We start from the raw sequence: 22,866 nt of genomic DNA, 5'->3' as shown, positions 1-22,866 counted from the left end.
AATTATTTTGTAGTTATGTGATACTTATGTGTATTATACTTTGGTCATCTTTTAGGACACCTACAAGTATGTCACTCAGGCATATCAATCCATGGAGACCCCCCCCTTCGCTGATGCTGAAAATCAAGTCATTGTTGATGGATTTTTGGCAACATGGTGCTTTTCTCCTGGAAAAGGGATGGGGGAGATATGGCCCATAGGCTGCAGATATGGCAGCAGATTGTTCATGATGTCAGTGTTGTAGGAGGTGCAGAACATACAAACAGGTGTGTCACAGGGCCACTGACATGATAACATCTGCAAGGAGGTGAGCAGCTGCAGTGGGCTAAGACCAAATGGTTACCAGAGGAGGACCTCTAGTAACCCCCAGTGAAGAGTTCCTGGTCAATCTGAGAGATCCAGACAGCTCCCAGGAGAGTGCAGTACAGCATGTCCTGGATGTCAGCACAAAACCTTCAGAGACAACAAGCACATCCCAGGAGGAGTTTCTAGGTAAGCTTTGATATCTCAACAATCTGTTTTATTTGGAGGGGAGTTGATGATACAGTTCTAAGTTTAGTTTGGAGTTGTCAGCCATGTTCTTGTTCAAAGTACCATTAATTACTTATGCAGGGTAAATGTATTATCCCTTGTGTTACTGTTAATTGTGATTATGTTGCCCTTATCTCTTGCTTAACTTCATTGAGGACCATCTGTTGTACAGTGCAGTATGTCTTCTGTGGATGGCGAGCCAAATATTTTTATGTTAGTACTGCTGAGCAATTTAAAGAAATATTACAGTTTGTGAAATTGATCACAGGCCTGTTGTGTGTATTGCTGTACTGTCTATAATAGTGGCAGCACTGTTAGTTTGTTAACATATATTGCACTATAGCAGTGCAGATATTAATGTATTCCTATGTTTCTTGCTTTTTATCACAGGTGATCATGAGAATGGGAGTGTGGACCCTGTCCCACCTGATGTCAGTGTATCCACAGACTCTGATGATGATAGCGGCCAAACTGAGGCACAGTCAGGGGGTGCAGAGATTGAATTTGACACAGACATTCACATACAGCCATCCCCTGCATTTCCATCAGACACAGCCAGTAGGCCTACGCCTATCCAGTCCACTGATCCCACAAATAATGGACAGGTAGAGAGTGAGGACACTGATCAGGGAAGTGTGGCTACTGGGGCTTCAGAGGTTGTTGTGTCTCTCTGTAGCCAAAGTATGGCAAGGTGCTGCACAGGTGGATTGATAGTGTACTCAGAGGGGGTATGCTGTCTCTCCTGCACCTGGTGCCAGGTGTCACTCAATATATGTTTAGAGCCATCATGCAGGCACAGACATGTTCCCATAGGTGCTTTAGACAACTGCTCAGGGTTTTGGATATGGCACAGTTTGACATGCATGACTGCCTCCACCGTGTTGTGGTTTCACTGGATCAGATGAATGACACATTAGAACAAAGGGTGTCTGTAACATACCAAGGGGTGTCTGTCATGGAACAAGCAGTGTCTGCGATGGAACATCTGCTGGGAGGGGAACAGCATCCTCGTGGGTGTAGTTCAGCCACATCATCTGCTTTCAGTCAATGTGGCTGTGACTGATCACGCTCCATTAAAGGCAGTAGTTCCACTACTCCATCAGTGAGTCTGCTGTCCACACCCAGACATGGCAAGCTGCGTCTATATCATGTTATTGAAAGTTTACATAATCGAATCACTAAAGGTCGTACTTTATTGATCGATTAAGTAAAACATCGAATAACGTAAAAAAAAACAAATAAAAAAAAACTAAATGGCGTAGACAGGAGGGCAAGCCCCCCTGCACCACACCCCCCTACTTAAATATACCAACTCTGAGACCACACTACATTGAGGTAAATGGAAATCTCCCCTTACAGAGACTTCCATTTACTTGCACGATGTTCTTCACTTTCTAAATTGTCTTGCCGACAATATCAGACTCAATATTGTCAGCTTACAACAACGTGAAGTAGACCCAGCAGACTATGGGGTCTTGGTCCTTGGCGTCCCCTTGAATGGAGCTCATCCAGCAGACATCAGTCACCTTCAGGCAGCAGCACTGCATCTAACAGTGGGCATGGACATGCCAGTGCAACTCCTGGCAGAGCCAGTTCTCATGGTCACGGGTGACACCAATGAACTGCCACCTCTACCAAGCATGGCTCACACCTGTCCAACAGACCAAGACACAGAGGTAGCATAGAGCTTGGCTGTGTTCATGCAGACACTCACACACCAATTTCACCTGGAGGACCCCTAGAGACTCACACACAACAGCTACTCAGTTTGTCTCATAGGTCATTTTTTATTTTATCCCAACATCTAACTTCGTTTCCTTCCTACTAACACACACACACACACACACACACACACACACACACACACACACACACACACACACACACACACACACACACACTCACACACATACTTGCCAACCTTCTGTGTCAGCTGAGGCTTCCTGCCCCCACACACACACACACAACACCCTGTGCAAGTAATGATAACTGTGATATATCCCTGTTTTCTGTCTTTTGGATTCAGGGATACAAAAACTGTGTCTGATGTTCAGGGTATATAGCAAACTTAGTGCTTAGTATATCTGCATTCTGGTCATTGTACCTTTGACTTATATTGGCTTTGGAAAGTTATAAAATTTCATACCATTATAGTTAAAGCTCTTGTAAGGGTGTTGAGGTCAGAAACTGCAATATGTATCATTGCTTTCTCTCTTTAATGATCTTCCAGGACAAACGTATGGTGCACATCATAAGTCACACCATCATATTGAAATGTTAGGATTGTATGACAGCACTGTAGTCAAACTTCAACAGAACAGTAATACAGTATAATACTTTCTTTTGCATGTACCTCTACAGACACATGCAGCAGCTGGAGAGACCACAGGGCTTTCTCAGGAAGATAACACGTCTACATGGCATGCCATGATGTATGTGGATAGATTAAAAGCCATCTGACTGTCATCTGCTTGGTATAGGATGGGTTGACATCTGCCTGGCCTCCAGACCAGTGTCTGACCATGCTGTGGTGGGATGACTGTACATGCAAACATCTGATATAGCTGATGACATCAGCAGTGTCCATTGAAAATATGGTAATAACAGTTTCCTACGTACTGCAGTAAATGTATCTCTATAATGTCAAGCAAGAGCACATAGTTGACTGCAGTGAGAATAGAATCCCTACCTATCTAAATGCACAGACTACAGAACACAGTATGCAACACAAGCGCTACTGCATAAGTCTGATTTTTACCAGACTGCAACTGAACTTATAGTACATGAGCTCAGCAGCCCATGGGTGAGACAAGATGTTGGCAGGCCTACATAGGTTTATAGCTTCGTGGGTTCATATGAGGCTGCTACCATAATGGTCCTAGGTTCATAGGTTCATAACAGACCCTAGGGCCTTGTCAAGCCTACCCAAGTTGGACTATTGTTCCCTTATAGACAAAGATATGTAATCCATATTTGCAAATCCATGATCAGCACTGGTTGACTCTGTTTAAGAGTGACATAGGTGAAATCCAACTGTCCCAGTTACACTTAAATCAGGTCATTGATGAGTTCAGTTTCACGTGAATTGGGAGTTTATTCCAAAAGACTGGCAACTTTTGGGAGACGTATCTGTCTCTCTAGCATGTCCTGTTGATGCTGCAGGCTAGGTTACGTTCCCTAGATTGAGGGAGTCTTGTCCCATGCGATTTGTGGAGGTATAGCATTTCCAATAAGGCAGGGTTTGAGACTGCTCTGTATGCCAGCCACAAGTTGCCTCTCAGCAGTCTATATGATACTGAGTACAGTGACAGGGCCTTCAGTCTGTCCATGCAGGTAATGTGTTGGAAGTCCTTGGATTTTCTTAGTTTGAAACCTCTGAGGTCTCTCCAGTTGCTGCAAGTGTGTGGTGAGGTACATGCAAAAGGGAGTATTGTACTCTATTACTTGTCTGATGAGGGACGAGTACAGTGGAGTTATAACATTCTTAGTCTTGGATGGTATGCACTCACCTATGAGGTATGAAACACGCAGGGCCTTCATTACCACTATGGACACATGATGATCAAAGGTGAGGTTGCCATCAAACTGCATTCCCAAATCTCTCACCATTGGGTTAGAACATAGGGGAGTATTATTAATATTGTAATTTTCAGGGGCTTTTCCTTTGCTGAAAGGGATAATAGTGCATTATTTTGGGTTAACTTTAAATCTGTGGTTTTGGCAACAATCATTTATGTATGTAGGAACATTTTGCAGTATGTTGACATCGTTTGGGGAGCCAATGAATGTGCCTAGTTTGCAGTCATCAGCGAATTTGTTGAGCCACAGCTCATCTTTTTTCACCTAATTGTCTGAGAAATAAGTTTCAAACAGTAGGGTCCCAGGACAGACCCTTTTGAGACACCACTGATAACAGGCTTGCTGGTAGAGGTGGAATCCTCACATATAGCTGTATGAGTTCTATTGGTGTGCCAGTTGGCTATCCATCTAATGATGTACGGTTTAATTCCCAGGTGGGTGAGTACTGCAATGATGCTTCAGTGGGGATTGTGTCAAAGCCCTTGGCAAAGTTGAGATAGCCAGTATGTACTGCTTTGCCTTCATCCAGGGCTTTTGTGACACTCTGAAATAATTATACTAGGTTTAACAGGCATGATCTGCCATTGATGAAGCCAACTTTGTCAGGTGAAGACTTTGAAGGTCACCAATGTCCTTGTTGATAAGGTCCAAGATGCTTCTCTCCATGGCCTTCCAGACAAGGCTGGTCAGGCTTATGGGTTTATAGTTCCCCGTGTTGGCTGAGGGACCCTCTCTAAGTAAGGGTATTATGGTTGCTGTGTTCCCTTTTGCTGGGACAAAACTAGTACTTAGATTGTGGTTGAATGGAGTACCCAGTGCTTCTGCTAACTAATGCTTTAGACTATTTAATAAGCAGCCTGGGATGTTATTCAGTTCCACAGAAGCTGCATTTTTTGCATTGATAAGTGCATTTATGATCTGTTATTTGTAGATAGTAGGTAGAGAACTATTGACAGATATGCTGTGGGGTATGATCAGTAGAGGCAGGGGTTTGGAATTGTTGCCAAATACGTCTGCTAACAGATTGACTATGTCCTCAGGTTCTGCTAACAGGTTGACTATGTCCTCAGGTTCAGCATGAGTGGTACCATCCACTATGAATTTGTAGCAAAGCCCGGCTTTCCCTTTTACATTACGGACATAACTAAAGAATGCCTTGTGATTATCCTTAGCTATTGATGCTAATTTACTTTCATAATTAGCTTTAGAGGACTTTACAAGATGTCTAATTTGCTTGTTCAAGATATGGAGGGTGTTCTTCTGCTGAGAATGTTCCCCCTATTTCCTGGTCATCAGTTTCTTTCTCTTAGTGTATAATCTATTTATGCTAGATGTCCACCAGGTCGGCTTATTTTTTGTGAGCAAGTTTTCATCTGTTCTGGTACAACTAAGTCTATACACTTGTAAAGGTGTTTATACAGGGCATTTGTGTACACCTCCATATAGAAGTCTGTCAGTGGTGTCAGCAGGTTTGAAACTATATATGCCATCGCTTAGGAGGCTATAGTTTGCTTTGCAGAGTTGTTTCCACCTTTTGGTTCCGATGATAGTCAGGTACAATTGTTACATTATACATGACTGATTCATGTTGACCAGAGGGTCTCACAGATGGGGTGGTGCAGCGATCTCCCATGTCAGTCAGTACTAAGTCAAGGACATTCGAGCCCCTTGTGGGGCTGCAGACTAACTGTTCCAGAGCATTTGTGTTTATAAAGTGCTGGAACCATAGGGTAAGAGTGTTTGAGCTCATATATGTATCCCAATAGATGGAAGGATAGTTAAGGTTACCCATTCCTAGGGTGTTTGGCTGTATTATCAGTGAGTCCAGTAGGTCCAGAAAGACAATATGTGCTTTTCATGGTTCATGTTGGTGGACCTGTAGCTAATAATGACATGGAGGGGTGTTTTTCCTATAGTTAGTTGGACTTGGTGGAACTCTAGGGAGTCATACAGTCACCAGTCTTGAGGTGTACTTGTCTTTTGTGAAAGTGGATACACCCCCTCCTTTGGTTCTTTCATGTTCATTTTGTGACCTGAACATGTGGAAGGCATTACAGACTTTCATGGCCTGAGTACTCTCTGTGGCCCTAAATCATGTCTCTGTCTGCACAAACATCAACATCTTCAAAAGTAAGAAGTGCCTCCATTGAGTGTAGTTTCTGATTCAGACTCCAAGCATTAAGCATCATAACCCTGAGTTTGTCTTTTGAGGCTATTTTTACATCTGGAATTTTGTCCTTATGACATTGCCTAAAAATGTCACTATGGGGGAGGCAAGTACCTTAGCCTGTAACCAAAAGGAAAGAGGTAACAGATGAAGACCATCCCTGGCAGCATTGTCTGTCATCCATATCATCCCAGCCTGACAACTACTAGATCCCCCTGGAGTGATCCCAGTAGCTAAGCCAATTGTTGAAGTCGATAATTTTTTTTGTTTGTATTGAGGCATCATCCTGACTGAAGGCAGAATGCTGCTTAGGAATATGGACATACTTCTCTGGGAAACATAATCTGAGAGGTTCATAGGTTAGGTTCATAGGTTCATACTAGGCTATCTGCCCTAGGGCATTTATAAGCCTAGCCAGAATGTGTTTGGCTTTCGCCACCCATTTTAAATTAATTTTGCTATGCCCTTTTTTTGAGGTTAGCATACTGTGCCTCTGTCTAACAGTGACACAGAAGTCATACCCGGGGTAAACCTATGATCTCCCATCCACTCATCAAGATTCCTCTTGAAGAGAGTCAATGAGGGACTCTGCCTAACCTGGACTGGGATTTTATTCCAGAGTGAAGGGAGCCTCTGGGTTATGAATCTGTCCCTCCAGCATGTCCTATTTATTTCAGTGCTGAGGTTCAAGTCTCTCGAGCGTGTAGCTCAATAGGATTTGGATTTTCTGAGGTGCAGCATGTCCATTAATTCCGGGTTGGACATGGCTTTATACGTCAGGCACAGATCGCCTCTGAACAGTCATATTTCTCTTAATATAGTCCAGTGAGGTACATCTCAAGTCATTTACTCCAACATGGAGTATGACAGAGGTGTAACTGGTTGTTGTTGAGATACTTGAGTGCATGCGTGACTTTGTGGATCCGGGCACCTGACAAGCAGCTCACCGTGACTTTCTCCTTGTACAACCTGATGAGGGGGACATCTGTATGTTTCACTATGGATTCACCTATCACCTATAACCAAGACATTGGTTTTGAGGTGTTTTGCCTTAAGATCGTAATGGGTAAGACACTGATATGTTTGTTTTTATGTGTAGTATGTTCTGTTGGGACTGTCATATGTGCAGAAAGTTCGCATTTGCAGGTTCTCTGCTGTGGCGGTAATCTTCTAATTAGTACCTCTGCATATGTGAGTTTATGTCTTGTGTACTTGGTTTGTTAAGTAGGTGAAGTGTGTGTGCTGACAACCTGTCTGATATCTGGTTTGCTGTTACCTGAAAGAGAGAGACCATTTATTGTAGATTCATTGTTTACTTGCATCTCTCACATATTATATTGGCAAGTTTTAGGACTACACAGTTATCATTATACATGAGGTAATAAAAACCTGTGTAAAAACACAAGTACTCTTGTTAAGCATATTTAGATGGTCATTATTAGCAGAGTGATTTTGTCAGCAGCAACAACTGGGCCTGTCTATGAGGAACATAGGTGCCATGCCAGAGGCTATAATAGGCTCCCACTGTGTATGAATCAATGCTTCTCAATAACCCTTTTCAATCGCAACCTTGACTACTGGTTGGGAGATTATACAGTCACCTCTGAGCTGGCACTTATGTCCCTCGTGGACAGGGAAAGGTGATGCTGCTCACAAACACACTCTGCTAATAACAAACATCCAACTATGCTCAATAAGGGTACTTCTGTTTATACACAGCTAGGCTTCTATACACCTTAGTATTATCTACTATAAGTTCATCTGCACTCCTATATAAATCACACTTGAGCTGTGGCATTTTCATTAGAGACTGTGTTCTGTAGTCTGTGTACTTAGCTCAGGGTTCTAGTCTCACTGCAGCCAACTGAGGGTGGGGGATATTTGTGCTCTTCCTTGACATGAGAAAGAGCCATTTACAGCAGCATGTGGGACACTGTTATTACCAAATTCTCCTCACCAGACATTGCTGATGTCATCAGCTATAAAGAGTTGTCTGACACAGCCACTACTTATTATTAATGCCCACCCCCTACAGGCATGTCTAAATGTCAGTTCCCTGTGCTTTCTCCTATTAACCTGGTGAACTTGAGCATCCTGAGGCAATGTAGCAACTGCCTCATGTACAAAGACAACCCTCTTCTCTTACCTCCCAACACTCAGACTTGCAAGAGATGCACTTATATATCCAAACTGGAAGCCACGCACTCTCCAGCCAAAACCAGAATAGCTGGTTAAGAGGAGAAGGTCAACACTTGCACCACACCACATGGAACACATAGCCCTCCAGAACACACACCAGCACTTCCTTCACATAAAAACACAAACCACACACCCACTTTCGAGGAGGCTCTCAATAAAAATATACCCAAACAGCAGAGACCTCCAAGGCAGAAACACACTTGACAACCACAACACAACACTAATCATGAGACACATAACTCTCCTAAACAGTGTGCCACTCAACCAAAGCCCCTAATGCAAAACAGCATGCCCAACACACTAGTCATAGGTGACTCAATAGTGAGGCACACTGATGTCCCACTCACTAGGTTCAATAAGGAGAAAGTAACAGTCAGCTGCCTGTCAAGTGCCAGGATCCACCACATAATGCACGCACTCAGGTCCCTCAACAACAGGTACAAATATGACTCAGTCATTGTACATGTGGGTGTGAATGACCTGAGATGTACCTCCCTGGACTACATGAAAAGAGACATGGAGGAGCTCTCGCATTATGTAGCCCATGCAGGTATGACCCCAGCCCTGAGCAGCATCCTACCATCACCCAGAATAATACCACAGTACAAGCAGAAAATGATTAATTTCAACAATTGGCTAAGTTTTTGGTGTCACTCTAAGGGGATCCAGTATCTGTCTGCCTGGGAAGGCATGACTGACAAACCTGGATGCTTTGCCAGAGATGGCCTGCATCCGTCACCCCTGGGCTTCCGGATACTGGCTAAGGCTCTTGCCACCCCTATAGTGCCTTTTTTAGGCATTGTTCCAAAAACCAAATTACTACCATAACAGCTACAAACAAATACAATCTGAGGGTCATGCAGCTCAATGCTCGAAGCCCTCCTTAAAATGGAGAACATCGACATTTGTGTTGTAACAGAGACCTGGTTCAAGGCAGCAGAAAGCACCCCTACACTACCAGGCTATAACTCTTTCCACACCTTTTGGCCACAGAACTTGGACCAAAGCTACAAAGGCGGTGTTGTTTCCATATTCATAAAGGATGCGCACACCTCCAGACTGGTAGCCCAACATAACCCATCAGAGATACTTCAGGTGCAGCTAACACTGGGTAAGACAGCAATTAAGGTCATAGCCTGCTATAGGTCCCCAGCCATGTCACAAGACTCGCACTCCACGTTCCTAAATACCCTGGAGAATATTAGGGTCCATCCTAACACTCTCATACTAGGTGACTTTAACTACCCCTCCATTAAATGGGAAAGCTACTCATGTACCAACACACTTGCCCAATGTTTCCTGCAGTTCATTAATTCCAGTGCTCTGGACCATCCTTGACCTGGTCATTACTAACATGGGCGACCATTGCTCTACACCAGTAGTCAGCTCATCCCTAGTTAGATCTGACCACAAACTAATCACCTTGGAAATCCACATCCATCCCACCCCGCTGCAAAGGTAACCACCATGAAAAACTTATCTAAAGCTAACTTTGGGGTCCTAAAAACAGAGGTAGCTAACTACATGGCACCCATGCAAATGGAGAATAGTTGCACAACTGCTGAATCATACACCAATGCACTGTACGAACAGGTATACAAATGCATGGATCTCGCCATACCCAATAGAACCAAAATTCCCTCCTCCAAAAAAAGAAAGCCAATCTGGTGGTCCCCTGCCATAAATAAACTCCACAACAGGAGGAGGAAACTGATGAAGAATAAGGTGAAGTCCCAAGAATGGAAAAACTCCCTTATCAGCCTCAACAAAAAGTTAAGATCCCTCATCAAATCCTCTAAAGCTAGTTATGAAAATAGAATTGCAGCAGACAGTAAAGACAACCACAAGGCCTTCTATAGCTATGTAAAAAATCTCCACGGCAATACCCAGATTTGCTCTGAACTACAGCACAATGGTACCTCCTATACTGAGCCAACTGATATTGCCAATGTACTGGCCGACAGATTCAGTGACAACTTTACCCCTCCCCCTCAAAGGGCCAAACACAATACCAGTAGATTGCCAGGCACCCAGTATTACTGATGCACAGGTTAAAACAGCAATGTCCAAGGCCAATAATGCAGCTTCTATGGGACCAGACAATATTCCTGGCTGTGTTCTACATGAACTACAGAGTGAACTGGCACCTCACCTGTGTGCCCTGTTCAATCACAGCCTCACCTCAGGCTTTGTCCCTACTGAATGGTGTACTGCTACAGTCATCTCTCTCCACAAAGGAGGAGCGACTACAGACCCTGGGAAATATTGCCCCATTAGCCTGACAAGTCTGATATGCAAAGCTATGGAACACATTATCAAGGACCTAATAAACAAGGATATAGGGAATCTCCAAACACTGGATACCACACAGTTTGGTTTTGTGAAGGGTAGATCATGACTGCTCAACTTGGTCAACTTCTTTGAGTCAATCACCAGAGCTGTGGATGAAGGCAAGTTGGTTCATACAGCCTACCTTGATCTGGCCAAGGCCTTTGTTACCATTCCCCACTCATGAATCATAGAAAAACTCAGAAAGCTAGGCATCAACCCCTATATCACTAGGTGGGTTGCAAACTGACTCACAGATATAACCCACAGTGTGAAAGTAGCTCACTCCAAGTCAGACTGCAGACTAGTCATGAGTGGAGTCCCACAGGGTTCGGTCCTGGGTCTTCCCCTGTTTGGTATCTACTTCTCTGAAGTCCAGGCCAACACGAAGGGACTCTGGCTGAGAAAGTTTGCAGACGATTGCAAACTGGGAGCTATTATTAACTTCCCAAGTGATGTTGACATCCTACAGAATGGCCTCTCTGAGACCAATGACTGGTGTCAGAACCATGGCCTTAAGCTCAATGTCAAAAAATGTGTCAGTATCCCCATTGGGAAAAGCCCAATTCCCATGAATTACCACATTGATGGTAGTCCACTGAATGCAGAAGGTGTTATAAGAGATCTGGGAACACAGGTTGACAGCAACCTCTCTTTTGATCACCACATTGTCACTGTGGTCAGAAAGTCCTTCTATGTAGCACATCTTATTACTAAGGGTTTTGCATCCAGGAAGAAAGAGGTCATTGTCTTCCTCTACTCTTCCCTCATTAGGCCAATCATTGAGTACAATGCCCCATTTGACATGTACCTCACTATACACCTGCAACAACTGGAGAGGCTGCAAAAGTACCTCACAAAGAAGATCCTATGCCTTAAGCACTTGTCCTATATGGACAGACTCAAAAACTCCAACTATTCTCTGTCTCATATCGCCTACTTAGAGACAATCTCTGTTTGACGTACAAAGCCATGTCTGACCCAGCTCTGTTCGAAATGCTACATCTAAAGAAATCCCAATCCCTCTACACTACACACTCCAGAGACCTCAACCTCATTACCACGATCAACAGAACGTACTGGAGGGACAGGTTCATAACCCAGAGACTGCCCATGCTATGGAATAGACTTCCCATACATGTCAAGCAGAGTGCCTTGCTGATCCTCTTCAAGAGAAATCTTGATGAGTGGATGGAAAATCAAAACTTCACCCCAGGGATAACTCCAGTAGCTCTACTTGACAGAGGCACTGGGAACTAAGATTGGCTGGCATGATGCCAGGGTAATCCTATGGCTAGGCTTGTAAAGGCCCCAGGGCCATTGGCCTAGTACACACCTATGAACCTATGAACTCCAAACCAGTCTTGAACTGCGGTGCTTGCATTAAGTACTGTGTTTTGTAGTCTGTGTACTTAAATAGATCAGGATTCTAAGGGCCTTTTACGCCAGCACGTGGGACACTGTTATTTCCAAATTCTCCTCAACAGACACTGCTGATGTCATCAGCTATAAAGTGTTGTCTGACACACTCCAAGCCAGACTTGAGCTGTTGTGATGCTTAAATAAAGTACTGTGTTCTGCAGTCTGTGTACTTAGGCAGGGGTTATATTCTCACTCCACTCAACTGTGTGTGTGTGTGTGTGTGTGTGTGTGTGTGTGTGTGTGTGTGTGTGTGTGTGTGTGTGTGTGTGTGTGTGTGTGTGTGTGAGCTGTTGCTTGACATTTCAGAGAGCATTTTATAACAGCATGTGGGACACTGTTATCTTTTCCTCAGCAGACACTGCTAATGTCATCAGCTATAAAGTGTTGTCTGACATACTGCAAGTCAGATAGCTGTGGCATTTGCCTTAAATACAGATTTTTGTAGTCTGTGTACTTAGATAGATGGGGTTCTATTCTCACTGCAGTCAACTTGGGGGGTTGTGCTCCTGCTTGACATTGCAGAGAACCTTTTACATCACCATTTGGGACACTGTTATTACAATATTCTCCTCACCAGAAACTACTCCAAGACAGGCATGAGCTGTGATGCTTGTGTAAAGTATTGTGTTCTGTAGTCAATCAACTGTGTGTGTGTGTGTGTGTGTGTGTGTGTGTGTGTGTGTGTGTGTGTGTGTGAGTGCGCGCGCGTGTGCATGCGTGTGCATGTGTGTGTGTGCGTGTGTGTGTGTTTGAGCTGTTGCTTGACATTACAGAAAACATTTTACACTAGCATGTCTTTCACTGTCATCTTGTCCTCAATAGACACTGCTGATGTCATCATCTATATTACATTTTTGGATATGCAGTGTCCCACCAGGGCAGGGTCAAAGACTGGCCTCGGGGCCAGGCAGAAGTCACGTCATTCTATAAAATTAAGTTTACAGTGACATGGCTTTTAATCTATCCACATAATTCATGGCATGGTGTGTAGGCCCTGTGTTATCTTGTTGAGAAAGCTCTGAGGTCTTCCCAGTTGTTACCTGTGTCTGATGAGGTACATGTAAAAAAGAGCATTATACTCTGTTAGTGCTGTAATGAGGTTTGACTACAGTGCTGTCATACAATCTTAAGATGTCAATATGATGGCATGAATTATGATGAGCACAACATAAACTTTCAATAGTAGTGTGGACACTTGGTGGTCAAAGTTCAGATTGCTGTCTAAATGCGTTCCCAGTGCTTGCATCACTGGGTTTCTGCATGCATAGCAGGATTGTTGGCAATGCTGTGATTAACATGGAGCTCCAGTTTTTAGATGGACAACATTACAAACACACATTTCTGCATTTATTTGTAGAGCATGTGCCTTTGTCACCATCCAGTTGTAAGTGTGTGTGCTAGCTCCTCCTGCTATGTTATCACCATTGGTGGGCTCAATGATTTCACACAATATGCAAAAATCAGCAAACTTGGTAATCCAAAGGCCATATACTTTAGCCTGATCTGTCTGGAAATACAGTTCAAACAGTGAAGGGGCCAAGCATGGATCCCTGGAGTTTGTCAATAGACATAGCTCTTCTAGTATAGGTTGATTAACCAACTGTCACATGGTGTATTCTATCAGTGAGCCAGTTGCTTACCCATTATTGATGTAAGGTTTAATCCCCAGCCTGGGGGGGGGGGTTCTCAATGATACCTGCATGTGTAATTGTATCAAAACCCTATGCCAGATCACAATAGGCAATATGCACTGTCCAGGCCTATCACACTGAATCAATGTGCTGTGACATCACAGATCACCTGTTGTATGACCCTGCCCATGCACCTTCCTGATATGGAGGAATACACAGTTCAACATACCCTCCACATGGCCTATGTCCCCATACAAGGGTGTGCATCAACATGCATCCACCTGAGTTAGTGGGACAACACCTGATGCATGCATGTATAGAGGCATCCTGACCCTCCGTGACTATGAGGTAGACCAACATGTCATCATGGACCTCTTCTACATGTATTCTAGTAATAATCCAGGCATATGCAACAGACCTGTGTGAGTTGTTACTGCTAAATCAGGTCTGTTACATCTGATAGATATCCTCAAAGAGGTCATCAAGGGCATGCATTATGACAACAGTATCATCTTGTTGAACTTGAAAAAGTGAAGGCATTTGACAAAAAGTCACAATGTGGTATTCAGTCAGCACTGCCACATGTGGCCATAAATGGCTATATCACCAAATGGTTATACCACTGTGTGACATACATGGTATCTCACTATGTTAAAATGTGTGAAGTGACATATATCTCAAGTCCAGTGATCAGGTCAGTACATCAGGGGTGTCTGCTAGGCCCTTGCCTGCCGCTTAGTTAAGTGATGGACATCACAGATGACATACACATGCTGTTTCCAAACAGCTGCCTGAAGGACTACAGCTTGTGGGTAATCATTGGCTCCAACCATGATATTAGTATAATAAACACAGTATCAACACATACCAGAGACTGCTGCCACAGCCATGACACCACCTGCTTTGACGAGACACACACAGGGATGTGTTGCATCAGCAAACAGACACACCATCCAAATGTAATGTGAATATCACATCCTATAATTAGATCAATACGTATGTGGCTGATGTCCTGGGATAGAGAGTAAGTGGTACAGCAACAGCATGTAGTCACAGTACTGACTACTGCCTTGACTGTAACACTAGTGCTGGGTATGCAAAGGACCTGCTCATCAGAGAGCATACTAGCTTCATTGTTCCCAGCCTTCATCACATCAATAACTGAGTACAAGGCATTTTTCTCCATGTACCTCCCTACATATGTTCCAGTGACGTGTATCTGAAGTGTACCACCTTTGTCACAGTGTGCTGTCACACAGCTTACTGTCCATATCTAAGTATTCTTTCTGGGGAACACACATGACTGTCTGATGGAGTAGAACACCAGTCGAGTTATTACACCAGATGCATGTGTGCTACATGTTCACCTTATGCACACACTGCATACATAGCTGTTTGAGATCATTAATGGCATGTATATCATTTATAACAGTGTGGACTGTGCCATTGATATATGCCATACACACAGGGCAACTAGCCTTTATTGGCCATACTGTCACATACAGGTATACCATTATCCCTCCTAGCACTTGCAAAAATTATAGTACCAGGGCTGTATGCACGGTTACCCTAATAGAGTGTGGATGTATCATACTAGTTGTCCAGTGTGTGTGCAGGCCCACCTGTTATCACTTCACATCACATACATTATGCCAGAAACATGGGATTAGTGGTGGTATTCTTCAGATATTGTCAATGATTGGGTTTGGCTCTTGTAATGTTTGCCATGATCCTTTACCTGTGGCCACTATGCTGGAGACCTCTGCTCTAAGTACACACTTATTTAGGTATATCAGTTTGCACAACTTCCCAATATGCACCCTACCTCAATTATATGTCAGATCCCTGATAGATGTCCTCTGCATTATTCATGTAAGGATGCTTAAAACATGTGCGTGCACACACACACACACACACACACACACACACACGCACGCACGCACGCACGCACGCACACACACACACACACACACACACACAGATATCCTCCCCATTGTTATGTTACCTTGTATGACAGTCACAGACAATACAGTTTCACTGTACAGTCCGTACTGCACCACATAGATATGTGCTTTGTGTTGCTGCTACAACCATCTTCCATTGACAGGCCCAGCTCTGCTGTACATGCAGAAGTGTCACCTGTACTCTTTCCCTGTGTTCATTCTTACAATATATCTGTGTGTCGCTATTCAGTGCACACACACACTTCCCCTGAGTGGTCATTTTGCATGGCAGTCTCATGTCCTCTTACAGATCATTAACACAGCTTCAGTACAGAATGCCAGGAATGAGATATCACAATACTCTACACTATCCATACACTGTCCTGCACTGTGTTTGGACCATATACTTCACGTTTATGACTCTTTACTGCCCAGATATTCCAAGGATGCCAAATGTTTTCTTTATCAAATGTGTGCCTTTCCGCCATATCTTTGTGATGATCTCCGGACTGATGTGATTCAACATTACAGACATGTGGGTGCATACCTCTCAACTGTACTAATCTGTGCAGAATGTTCAGTTTTTGTCCATTTTGTGATGTTTTCCTCATAACATGTTGTTTTCCCAGCAAATCATTGAAATGTCATTGAAAAGTTCAGTTAGTAACTGATGACTAACACTTGAGTTTCAGACTTCATGCTTTTCAGAAGGTTCTTGCTAATGTACAACCTATATCTTCTATCAATTTCATAAGTTTGGATGTGGAATATTAACAATTTGTTCCTGTTTCTGACCCTTTGTACACCCATTTTTATGGCTTTGCCTACATTTCTCCCTCTAAGAGATTGAGAATGTTACATTCAAACACATTCCCATGATGTGACATCTATGTCAAATATATCACTTTCACTGGTTATTTGCCCTCTCATTAAGTTGGAGATATGTTGCAGTAACAAAATCACAGCTATTTGTATAGCCATACCTCTCAACTGTACAGATTTTTTTTCAGAATGTCCAGATTTTGCCTCAGATGTTTAGTCTGTTTCTAATACAATAGTAGTTTTCTGTCAAATCATTGGTAAATGATTGAAGATTGATAAATTATTGAGGATTGAAGTCAGAAAATAGTGACAGATAACATTTGAGTCTCAGACTTCATACCCTTCAGAAAATTCAAGCAAATGCAAAACCTGTCATTCTATCAACTTTCTAAATTTCTAATAGCAATATTTAATGTGTGTCCCTAGTTTTCATCCTTTGCCCCCACATTATTTATGGCTTTTGTCCATATTTCTTGTTCTAACAGTTTGATAAGTTATGTTTACAGCCCTGGTAATCATTGCTGCATTCCCTGCAAATCTACAGGCCATATCTGCTCTCCTTTACACAGAATTGATATGCATCTTTGCTTACAAGGTTTTGTGGCAAGCAATACTGTTGCGAGCAGTGAAACCAGGCTTAGGTGCTCCGTGCTTCCTTAATATGCATTATGCTCTGGCTTGCTCTGAGCACCGTTGTGGTAACACGTGAACTCCATGTAGGCTATGCGTGTGTGAAGCCTACATGGAGTTTGTTGCATCTGCATATATATTTCCTTTCTCATCTCTTAGTTCTCTTATTATAACATTTGTTACATATGCACATAAAGCTATAATTCTGTACACATATTTTTCCACCTCAAGTCTATTACACCTTAGCCAAATTATGGAACTCCCTTCCACCCACAATTACCTCCGTACCATCATTCACCCACTTCAAAACATTACTAAAAGTGCACCTAAAAACATGCTGGCTATGCCCTTGCAACTCCCACTCTAATATCACCCACCCCATCCAACCACTACCTTTCTTCCCACTCCACTAACTACCTTGATTATAGCAAGCTCAGATGCTCATAAGCCTAGTACTTATTATACAGCAGGAACTTCTTATTGTAACATTTGTTAATGTCTGCTATGTACTTCACAGATAACGATTCTAGTTGTCTACTGATGTACTATGTTCTTCATCTGTAAATATGTTGTAAGTAATTGCTATGTTAAATTGTTTATTGCTATGAATCCAATGTAACTACTGTCTGTTTATTTTAACTGTGGAGCTTTTCTCCCCAGGCCTCCGCTGAAAATGGACCTACATCCAGTCGGATACTCCCGGTCAATAAATGTAAATAAATAAAATAAATAAATTACCAGAATTTGTCCTAGTTTGACTATGGTTACACCTAATATTGTAATGCTTGCTTGACATAATATACATATGCCCAAGCATGTTTCTTTCCCCATGTTCCAAACTATCGCACCATTGCAAAGTTTTTCAGTTTGTGTTTTTTCTTCCTCTGTTAATAATCTGATATTTTCTAAAATAATAACACGTGCATCTACTGCAGCAAACCATTGCAATATACCTATTTTCCTCTTAAGATTGTTCATACTGTTCACATTTAAAGCTAATATTTACAACTTTTAAGAATATTTAGTATAATAAAATGCTTATCCTTTTCCTTTCTTATTTTCCCTAAGCATTATAGTTTTTAATTTTCTTTTTCTTTTTTTAACTCTTTTCCCTATCAGATTCTTTTAATTTTTACTGTGCACCAGTTAGCTTCTTCCTCACTTGTATCATATGTTTCTTTTTCCTTGTTACTTTCTTTCACTTCATGTATAACATCTTTATCAATTACATATTTTGTACATTTTCTTGTATAACATATTTTTATCTTTCTCCTGTATAACTTCATTTTCATTTTCTTGTACATTCATTTCACATTCTAGTCATGAATGAGGAGTATTGTAACATTTTTGCTCTTTAAATCACACTTTTATACCATACCCTGTTTTATCATATAAATAACATATTTTTATCATATTCATTGATTAAATGATCATTGTTTTCCACAAAAATAACAAGTCTTTGTTTGGCCCTGTATGTCACAAACCCTTATTAACACAAACATTAATAATAGTAGGTACATGCATAATTATCATTTTCCATTTTCAGAATTAATCCACATTCCCATCTCCCAGACCATAGTTCTTTTTCATCATATATTTTTGTAGTGTCCATTACTTCTTTACATATAGTTACCAAGTGTTCCTTCAGTTCTAAACTGGATCATTATTCTTTTTTTGTTTTTTTGTTTGTTTGTCTATAAAAATCTTGTATCACATTTTCTGACCATGGATAAATATTTTTCTTTTGTTCATATGCACCCAGAAAAATGTCCATGGCTTGCCTAGTCTCAAATTTCAAGTCACAAAAAGTCTCTTTGTTAATTAAAATAAAAGCTCTTACCTCTTTTGCTTTGACACCCAGAGATGCTATGACAGAGTCCCAAACCTCATACCTGTCCAAACTTTCTTCTTTTTTTACTGATCACACATACTGTATACTTCTTTTTGTTTCTTTTATGTCTTCTTTCTTCTTCGTTCCTTCTCCAACAGTTTGTGCATAAGTTTTTGTCTCTGGAACCTTTTCTGGCACAGTCTCTTCTCCTTTTTCTTCTTATATTTTCTCCATGATGTCACTCCATGAAATTGCTGTTCCACTTTCTGGCTCACTTAGGAAGAAATGGTTTACCATTTCTTCCAAATAATCATACTGCAACCCACCCACCCCCAATTGGAGGGTTGTAATTATGCATTTTTCAGGCGAAACAGTCTCTCCTTCAGACAATCTCCTCTGAAAGTTTTCCTCTGAATCCATCTGTTTCAGCTACCATCTCCTTTTTCACCAATGTCAGTGTTTTTTCTGCACCAGTATCATCAGAAAAAGCTTATGGTATCGATTCTACCATTTTGACTACATTATCAGCAGCTTTCATTCCAATTTCAGCACAAGTTGAATCAGCCATTTTTTCTCCCTGTTACTCTAGGCCATCTCCATGCCTGGAACAGGAACAGGAGGTATGTTGTGTCACACATAAATGCTTCCACCTACTACCAATAGTAGGGAAAGTTCCCTGGTGGACTGGCCAAATTTCCCCTGGTAGTATAAATACCACCTTGGGTTTCCCCTGACAGGAAGCCACTAGCCTGGTGAGATTAACCTGGTCTACAAAGAATAAATAAAAATAAATTAAAAAAAAGGTATGGTATCACTGCAGTGTAGATGTAATGGTTCATTAATACAAGAAAGGAAGAAAACAGCATAGTATTGCAAAGTAATGTGTTGCAAACAGCACTACCATACTTATATAATTATATGTGTTAAAACACTATTTCCAAAAAATTGGAATTTCATCCACATGAGGTAATTTCATCAAAAGATAAAAAAAATACACAAGGCTTCTTTTCATTTCTTTTGCTTACTGAACTGCATGAAAAAATCAGTATAACAGGACAGCAGAGTGAATGGTGAATAAGCAGAAAAATAAAGTCAGATGTGTACATTATAAACAGAGGTTAAGAATACAAACTACGAGACTGGGCATGCACAAGTGTGTGTGTCTCTTATGACTGCACTGGGAAATTATCAGAATGTTAATGGAACACCAATCAAATAGAGATGTACAGTATCCTGAGAATGGTGCAGCAGGTTATTCTTATTGTATTCTATGGAAGGTGCTGCTTATATGAAAAAAACAGGCAGTTTATATAGTTTTCTTACTTCCTTGCCATATATTCTTTCATCTTACAGAGTTTCTGCACTGCCTTAAGTCACAAAGTTTGTTAAACTGCATTGCATTTGTATGCAGTTGTATTACAACACTGTAACTCAGCAAGTGCCACACTCCACAGCAGAACTTGGCAAAGCAGAGGTGCCAAGAAAAATGAACCCACCACTCCTAGAATTCGGGGCCTTTGGTTTAAATCTGAGTTAAAAAAAGTTGCATAAACCGTTTTACACATAATATAATTAATCATAAAGAAATTAGTGAAAATGGAAACACCTTCCCCTAAGATAAAATAAATCTCCACTTACTTTCTTAATTTCTCTGTGAAACTTAAAAAAACTTAAAACTAAGAAAACATGTACACTACAAAGAATAATGGCTAGCATATATCTATAGCATGCATCTTTATCATCATTTCTCCCTAAAGCACTTATTGTCTTCTTCTTCCCTTTCCTTACCACTCCTTATTTTTATTACACCCTACTATTCCTTTTCGCATCTTCTGTCTCACTACTTTTTCTTTTTCTCTCCCCTCTTCTTTCATTCTCCTTTCACTTTATACTCCTTCTGTACCTCCTTTACCTAACTTCAAACCATGCACTTGCACCTTACAGCCTCTCTTCTCAACAATAACCTGTATATCATTACTAAACCATTCCCAACCTTACTTTCACTCCAGTTATCTACTAGTCATCTGTTTGAATCTCTACCATATCCTAAGCATAATTCAACCACTTTTTGCACTGGCACCCCTACCTATTCCACTGGTGTTGCCTCTAAAATTGTCCTTTTACCTTGCTCATCCTGCTGTATAGCTATTACTTTCATAGATTCATAGGTTCATAGATTAGTACTAGGCTAACTGCCCTTGCAAGCCATTTTAAGCCTAGCCAATTATCCCTTGTGAGACTCCAACTCTGCACCTTGTGTTTGTAAGGCAAACAACTTAACCATTAGGCCACCCTCCCAACCTGTTACTTAAATGCTTTTTTCCTCAGTTGGTTCATAGATTCATAGATGATTACTAAGCTAACAGCTGTAGGAGGCCTTTTTAAACCTAGCCATATTTACCCATTTGTAAATGACAGGATAAATTAAACAGAGTCATATAGTTTGGCTTAGGTGGCAGAGCATTTACAAACTGCCTGTGTCCAATAGGGGTATAGATGCTAGTCCAGGGGTAAATTTCTGATTCTCCATCCATTGATCTAGGTTGTATTTGAACAGGGTCAGGGACAAACTCTGCTTCACATGGATAGGAACCCTCTTTCTGAGTTTTGGTTGTCTTTGAGACAAACAATTGTCCCTCCAACTTATTCTATGTATGTATTAAATGAGGTTTAGGTTCTTCAGTAGAGTATTTATCATGCTGTTAGACTTACAGATGTGCTGCTGGTTCAGATGATACCTTCTAAGCCAAGCATAGATCACCATGCTTTGAGGCAGTCTGTGTATTCCATGTTGCTTATACTTTATATTCATTTTGCGTGGAACTTTGGGAGCATTCCATTTGTTGCATATGCCTGGTCAGGTACATACCAAAAGGAGCATAGTACACAGTGGCTGACGTAATAAGGGCTGAGTGCAGTGAGGCAATATCTTTGGACCTTGATGCCATACCTTGTTTATAAGTTGTGCAATACAGAATGGTTTCCTTACAACAGTAGATGTATGAAGATCAAAGGCCAAGTTACTGTTCACATATGTTTCCAAGTCCCTAACCACTGGATCCAGTATTGCAGGGTTATCATCTATGTGATAATTTCTAAGAGTGGCCAACTTTCCAAAGGATACTATTATACATTTTTGACAATCAGTTTTAGACCATGGCTCTGGCATCAAAAAGTAGTTTGGAATAAGCCTACATGGAGGATATTAGTGTCCTGGAGGATTCTATTGTGTGACGAGCTTTCAATCATCTGCAAACTTGGTCAGCTAGAGGCTTTTAACATAATCTTTGATTTCTGAAAAGTAGATACCAAAAAGGAGCAGTCCTAAAACTACACCCTAAGGGACAGTGCTAGCGACTAAGCATTTTATGGAGGAAGAATTCCCTACCCAGACTTCCTGTGTCCTTTCTTTACCTTAGTAGCAGGATTGTGTTGATTGGCTGCTGGCTAGTAGAGGTTGGTTCTTTTGAATTTTTTTTAAGTTGTCTAAGGTTGTATCTAATGGTATTTAAGCCCTAACGTTGAGAGGATTTCTGTCTATACAAACTGAGCAGAGTGGAGGAGGGGCATTGACTGCAACTCTGATCTGAGATATATAACAATAAGTATCCTGTTTTTTTGTTTGCTTATTTATATTGGTTATTGCTTCTAGCAATTTATATATAGCACATTTTATTGCCCACTGCATACTTTTTACTGCATTTTATTGCTCTTAACTAATCTGCACAGGTAACTGATTTGTTTGCAGTTAAAAGCATTCTGTAGAGTCTCCTTGCTCCTTAT

The sequence above is a fragment of the Protopterus annectens genome, chromosome 2.part2 (genome assembly GCF_019279795.1).
Source record: "Protopterus annectens isolate FY-2018-M chromosome 2.part2, PAN1.0, whole genome shotgun sequence".
NCBI lineage: Eukaryota > Metazoa > Chordata > Ceratodontiformes > Protopteridae > Protopterus > Protopterus annectens.
Note: the sequence above shows the minus strand (reverse complement) of the source record.